Source organism: Fukomys damarensis, unplaced genomic scaffold (genome assembly GCF_012274545.1).
Source record: "Fukomys damarensis isolate Sample0158 unplaced genomic scaffold, DMR_v1.0_HiC HiC_scaffold_20, whole genome shotgun sequence".
In the NCBI taxonomy this organism is placed as follows: domain Eukaryota; kingdom Metazoa; phylum Chordata; class Mammalia; order Rodentia; family Bathyergidae; genus Fukomys; species Fukomys damarensis.
The window spans coordinates 850,747-857,130 of record NW_022900932.1 but is presented as its reverse complement, the minus strand read 5'-3'; the positions used below and the strand labels follow the sequence as shown (position 1 = coordinate 857,130).

Sequence of the window (6,384 nt, the reverse complement as noted above, 5' to 3'; positions counted from 1 at the left end):
CGCGGGGCTGGGACCGAGGCGGGGACAGCGACATCGAAACCTGTTGTGCTGGCGGCGGGGGGGGCTTGCTGCTGCTTTGGTTGGTTATTATGCCATTTTCAACCAGTCTTTCTAAATTAATCTCCCACAAGTCACGGAGAAAAACTACTGTTGGTAACGACTCACACTGAGCATCTGAAAATTAAATTCTGGCCCTGAAACTGATTGGCTACAAGGTCAAATATTGATTTATTTTCCAAAAGGGCAAATATTGATTTATTTTTCAAAAAACTGGCCCCAAAGCGAAGTTGTTTTCTAGGAAGTGCTTTCCTCTCGGGGGTTTAGGAGGCCGCGAGGTCCCTGGCACCAGTGTAGGGAGTCGCGGTGCCTCCTGTGGTGAGATTATGGCCATCGGGGTCTGCTTTCCAGCTCAGGACAGGAGGGCTCAGAATGACCTCGTTACCACAGCAAGTATGAGTGTTGGTGTTTGGATTTGATCCAGGAAAATTGAGTTGCTAAGGAAACGTAAATGCTACCTGTAAGCCATTTTTCAGCGCTCCCTGGGGACTAATCTTCAGGAAGTCAAGACCAGCTTCCTCCCACACTGCTTTGTTAAACAGCCATTGAACGTGAACTTCACCTGAAGAAACGCTGCGGTTGTGAATCAGAGGTGACCGGGAGAGCAGCACTTTCGTCTTTCACAGAATAATGTTGAAGAATACAGTATTTAAAGAGTGAAAAAAAGGTGTCTTTCTTAGAAGCTGTCTTTCCCTCAATACTTCCTACTCTTAAAAAAAGGGTGCTTGATGGTTTATGAATTAAATCGCAGTAACAACAATAGTAACACTTCCCTGACAGCTTCGCCTGAAAGAAAGGTCTGCCTCCTGCCCACACATCTGGTCATGGGCACCTGGAGCCATCCTGGACCCGGCTGCTGGGAGAACCAGCTGGGGCTCCGCCAGCCCTGCCACCCTGCGGCCGGCTCATAGCCCAAACCCACGGGGCAGGGAAACCTAGGGCCCCCGGAGGCTCCCCAGCTCGCCAACACGGAGACACATTTTGGACCCTGTGACCCACCGCGGGGCAGCTCCCAGCCCGGCCCTGTCTGCCGGCCCTGTGGCCCAGGCACCGCCAGGGCCCGGAGCTGTGGCCCTCCCATCTGTGTCCTCTTCAAGGGCCTTTGTCAGGGACCCGCGCCTCTCCTACTAGTGATTCTGAGGCCCCGCTCCCGCTGTCCGCAGTCCCAATGCGCATCATGAAGTCTGACGTTTCCCCAGCCTTCCACCATCAAGTCCTTATCTGGGCCTTGATGGTTTGTTTAGCCCTGGAGGACCCGGGCTCCAGATGTGGTCTCAGAGCCTGACCGCTCTCTGGGCAGCGCCCAGCGCTTCCCTCCGGGCCCCCGGGGAGCACCACTCCACCCAGTCCGGTGCGGTCCGCGGCCTTCCCCCACCAGCACCTCGCACGCCCAGGTCACTGCGTAGGCTGCCAGCTCCCGTGAAGGGGGTGCAGTGGAGAGCGGCTGGGGGTGGAGAAAGGGCAGGAGAGAGGGGGAGAAAATGGGAGGCAAAGGGCACAGGATAAAATCGGGGAAATAAAGGATAAAGAAGCGCAGACGAGCAGGAAAGGATGCGGAATGGGCGGGATCTGCAGCTGCGCCCTCTTCTGTCCACCCCAAGACTGGGCTCTGCTGTCCACATCACCCTCTTAGGATCCCAAGGGAGGATCCGGACACTTACAGATGCAAACACCCCCCATATAAAACTACAGCTCACCTCCGTTTATCACTTTTAAAACTAAAACCAGGCTGCCAGGTGGTGAATGACTGTAGTCCCAACACTCCGCAAGGCTGAGGCAGGAGGACTGCAAATCTGAGACCAGGTTGAGAATTATGCTGATACACTATCTCAGAAATAAATCTTTTTGTTTGTTTGTTTGACACAGGCTATGTAGTTCAAAGCTGGCCTTGAACCCACTATATAGCCCAGGCTGGTCTCAGATTACAGGCATGGGCCACCATGCCTGACAGGAAGGATCTGGGGGTTGAACCCAGGGCCTTCACACTGAACTACATCCCTATACTTTTTTTTAAAGATCTCATTGAGTGTCTAAATTGTCTGTCCATGCTGGGCTCAAGCCCAGAATCTTCCTGTCTCAGCCTCCCAGTGGCTGGGATTTCAGGCATATACCGCCACAACCAGCCTGAAAAATAATGTTTAAAAGGGCTGTGGCTGTAGCTCAGTGTCTATTGCTTGCTTAGCTCTACAGGATGCCCTGGGTTCAATCACTAATACTGATAAGAGACAAACAAGTATTCACAGACATACTGTGTGTCCAGTTCTGTATTGCCAGGCTTGGTGGTATTTACCTGTAATCCCAGAGTCTGGGACGCCGGGCAAGGAGGTCGCTCAGAGTCGGAGGCCAGCTTGGGTGTAGTGAGTTCAAGGCAGCCTGCACTGATGTATCACGCGTGACTCAAAAAATTAAAAAAAAAACAAAACAAAACCGCGTTTGCGCCCCCTGGCGGGGACCCTGCGGACTGCCGGGGCGGTGCCCGAGCGGTCAAATCTCTGCCCCAGCCCTGAGAGCCGGGCCGGGGCTCCGCGGGAAGCGGCAGGCGCAGAGCGGCCGGCCCCGGACGTGGCTGTTTACCGTCGCACTCTGTAAGTTGTTCTCAACTCGGGGTTTGGAAGGAAAATGCCTGGCAACATACCGAGTGAAAGTAACGGGCAGTCCATCCAGGAAAATCAGGCTTCCCTTGAAGTTTTTTTCAGAAAAAGGAAGCAAAAAAAGCGTTAGATTTTGCAGACTCAAGCACATGAATAAAAGCTTCTGAAGAGGGTCAGAAAGTGACGGAGGTGTTGCTGCAGCGCAGTCCTTGTCTATCAGCTGTGAGAAGAAAGCAAACGTGCCACCACTTGGACTGAAGCTCTCGGCGGTGCTTGTTATCTTCGCAGTGTGCCTCACGTTGCTTGGTTTGGTTTTTGTTTTCTTTTCCGTAAGGAGGACTGAACTCAGGACTTTGCCCTTGCGAGGCAGGCACGGTGCCATTGAGCTAAATCTCTGGCCCTGGTTGGTTTGCTTTGAGACAGGGACTCACCATGCCGTTTGGGAAGCTTTGAACTCGCTATTGGCCCCTGTTGGCCTGGAATTCGCGGTGATCCTCCTGCCTCAGCCTTCTAAGTGCCGGCATTACAGGCATGCGCCACCAATTCAGGCATTATATTTTAGTCCTGCTTATAAACCTGGAGAGAAGCACTCGTTTAATATTGTTTCAAGGAAGGAAGAGGTGCTAAACACTGATGCCCATCAAAAAGACAAGGGAAAATCCAAAGATGGCTCTGTGCCAAGTTATGAACTTAAATTCAGTTCAACAGCTTCAGGCTGGTTTCCTCTTGCATCCCGAGATATACGCAGATGAACTTGGGACTCAGCCCAGCCTGTACCTGAGGGGTAGCTACAGCGCAAGGCACAGGAAGTAGTAAGGTGTGTTCTGGGTTACATTCAAGAAACGCACCAACTCCTTTAAAAAGAGGTTAAAAAGTGGCAGAAGTATCTACAAAGGCAGAAGAGAAACCTCAACCAAAGAGGAAGCGAGCGGTACTGACAGCGAGTAGTTTGACAATATGAGGAATTCTAAGGACTTTAAAGGAAAACCAGCCTCCGCCTTCTGCATCTTGTGGGTGGTGGCCTTCACACTGCGGGGTGCAGTTCCTTCCCGACTTTTACTGGGGCAAACTCACTCTTTGGAACCTGTTTCTTTTCCTACCGTTAATAAAACTTCCTTACCATTTTTTAGAAGGAAAAGGGCCGGGATTTAGCTTAGTGGTACTGCCTGTCTCACAAGTGCAAGGTCCCAAGTTCAATCCCCCGCAGTACCAAAAAAAAAAAAAAAAAATCTTTGTTTTGATAACGGGAATCAAACTCAGGGCCTCCAGCTTGCCAGGCAGGCACTGTGCCACTGAGCTATATCCCTAGTCAAAAACTGAGTATGATCTGGAAGAGGACTTCAGGAAGTACAGAAGTGATTCTGCAACTAGCGGTTGTGGACTTGAATGTCTAGAAAATAATAAAGTTAAGTCCATAAACAAATTGGTTTTGAGCTAATGGAAAAATTATTTCAAGATCAGCTGGTACTAAGATCTCATTGCTGGCAATGCCTGGTACAAAAAAAAAAAAAAAAAAAAGATCTCTTACCTTGGAATGTGCAAGTTTAACACAAAAAGATTTTCAGGACATCAGCACACCTGTACAAGAAGACGAGCTTCCCAAAGTAGAGGAGAGTTCTGAAATTCCTCCACAGCCAAAACCAGAAATGAAGAACTTGGGATGGGCCATTTCACAACCAGCTTCGTGGAGAGGACTGGAGGAGAAGGTAGACGTTTCTGTGAAAATTGCCGTCATTGCACTGAAGCTGAAGGAAATCTTTGGAGGGCCGGAAGTTCTAGCCATTGGTGTGAAGTGCTTTGCTGCCAGTGGCTCAAGTTTCATTGTTATGCTAGTGGCCTTTCCAAGAAACACACTCCTTTGTTGAAACCTCTTAAATTGTTGTTATAAGAATGGAGCTCAGGCTAGCCAGGCATGGTGGGGCACACCTGTAATCCCAGCACTCGGGAGGCTGAGGCAGGAGGATTGCTGTGAGTTCGAGATCAGCCTGGGCTACATAGTGAGTTCCAGGTCAGTCTCAACTACATAGTGAGACCCTGTTCCAAAAAACCAAAAACAAACAAAGAATGGAGCTCAGGGGCTCAGGGATGAAGGCCCCCTCTGCCTGGCAAGTGCAAGGTCCGGAGTTTGACCCCTGGTACCACAAAACAAAACAAAACAAAAAAGGAGCACAAGGCCACCTAATGACAGTTCTGACAATCTGGAGTCACAGTGTTAGCAATGGGCATTACACTACCTCTGTTGCAGTCAGTGACTCCAAAAGCTGAGCACTGGGTAAGGAGAACTTTGTGGTTGACCAGATGTGTGAGGTGGGTAAGCCAGAGCCACGAATGAGGAGGAAGCAAGGGGTGCACCTGAAAATTATGACAATGAAGACGAGTCGATGAGACTTGGAAATACACAGCCAAGTAAAGTTTTAAGCAAAAGAAAATATGTAGACGTTAGTGGACTTCTCTGGAGACCAAAGAACAAAGCAGATTTGAGCTCTACAACAAAGCATCCAATCCTGCTTAGCCTACAAGTACAGCACTTGCTGAGACTCAGTGCTAATGGACCCACAAACAGAGAGGAACAAGGAATCCAGTGACCAAACAGGCACCTGTGTGAATGGATTGGGGAACAAATTTTCCTGTGTAGAGCAAAGTTTATTCAGTTTATGATTTTGAGACAGGGTCTTGCTGTGCAGTTCACACTGGCCTTAAACTCTGTGTAACCAAAGCTGGCTTTGAACTCATGGCAATCCTCCTGCCTCAGCCTCCTGCATGCTAGGATTACAGGTATGTATTACCACACCTGGCCTGCACAGTTTAAAGGAGAATGAGAGGGAGTAGTTGCTGTTTTATGATTCTGAGGTGAAAGTTACCAGAGAGAAGGACATCTCCCACATCTATTCCCTACTTGTTATTTTATAAGAAATTGAATAATAGTATTGGTCTCTAGGTTTTTTTTTATAATAGTGAGATTTGAAGTACTAAAAAAAATGTTAATTTTTAGAATTGATAGAGAGAGCGGCTGGGGATTTAGCTCAGTGACACTACGTATGCCTGCAGGTACAAAGTCCTGAGTTCAATCCCCAGTACTGCAAAAAAAAAGAGAATTGATAGAGACAGTGATGTGTTTGTTCCTGGGAACAAACTTATACAGGAAGCATTAGGATTTACACCAATCTTTTGTGTTTGCCCCCACACACACTGGAGATCGGACTCAGGACCAAGAACCAGGCAGGTGTGGGTCCACTAAGCTAAATCCCTGGCCCTGTGTTTGCTTTTTCAAATCAAATTAAGTGCTTCTATTTGTATTCTCCATATATTGGAGAAATTATGTGACATTTATAGGTATGTGCATTTAACATAAGAAACAGAATCTCATTGGGTAGACTTCAGTTTTTGGTTTTGTTTTGTTTTCGGACTGGGAATCGGACTCAGGACTTTGCACTTGCCAGGCAGGCACAGCACCGCTGAGCTACATTCCTGGCCCAGGAGACTTAGTTTTTTATCACAGTCATGAAGCCTGATCTCCGATCTCTGTATCAGAGGCGCAAGACCTGAAATGAGTGGACTCGTGTCAGGTGTGCATTCCGTGCCTTGAATCGCTCTGGAAAGGGTCCCTGAAATCCAGACAGTGTGCTCTATCGTCATAAAAATTCGACATCTATTTATGAAGACGATTCTGTGTTCTAGTAAATCTTTTTGGGCGTGGACTAATTTGTATCTCTTTATCCTCATATTCTGCAAGAAT

At 48.5% G+C, this 6,384-nt stretch overlaps 1 long non-coding RNA gene and 1 pseudogene across 1 annotated transcript in view; one reads left to right on the top strand and one right to left on the bottom strand.

Annotated features, from left to right (window-relative positions):
- The window catches only part of LOC104875740, a 12,523-nt gene extending 9,569 nt beyond the window's left edge, over nucleotides 1-2,954 (bottom strand). The window contains exons 1-2 of the long non-coding RNA XR_784163.1: nucleotides 2,693-2,954; nucleotides 2,348-2,453 (exon numbers count right to left, since the gene is read on the bottom strand). This is a non-coding gene — a long non-coding RNA (uncharacterized LOC104875740). The remainder of the gene's footprint in view (nucleotides 1-2,347; nucleotides 2,454-2,692) is intronic.
- Nucleotides 2,955-4,794: 1,840 nt separating this feature from the next.
- On the top strand, nucleotides 4,795-5,558 carry LOC104875756 (annotated as a pseudogene).
- The last annotated feature ends 826 nt before the right edge of the window (nucleotides 5,559-6,384 follow it).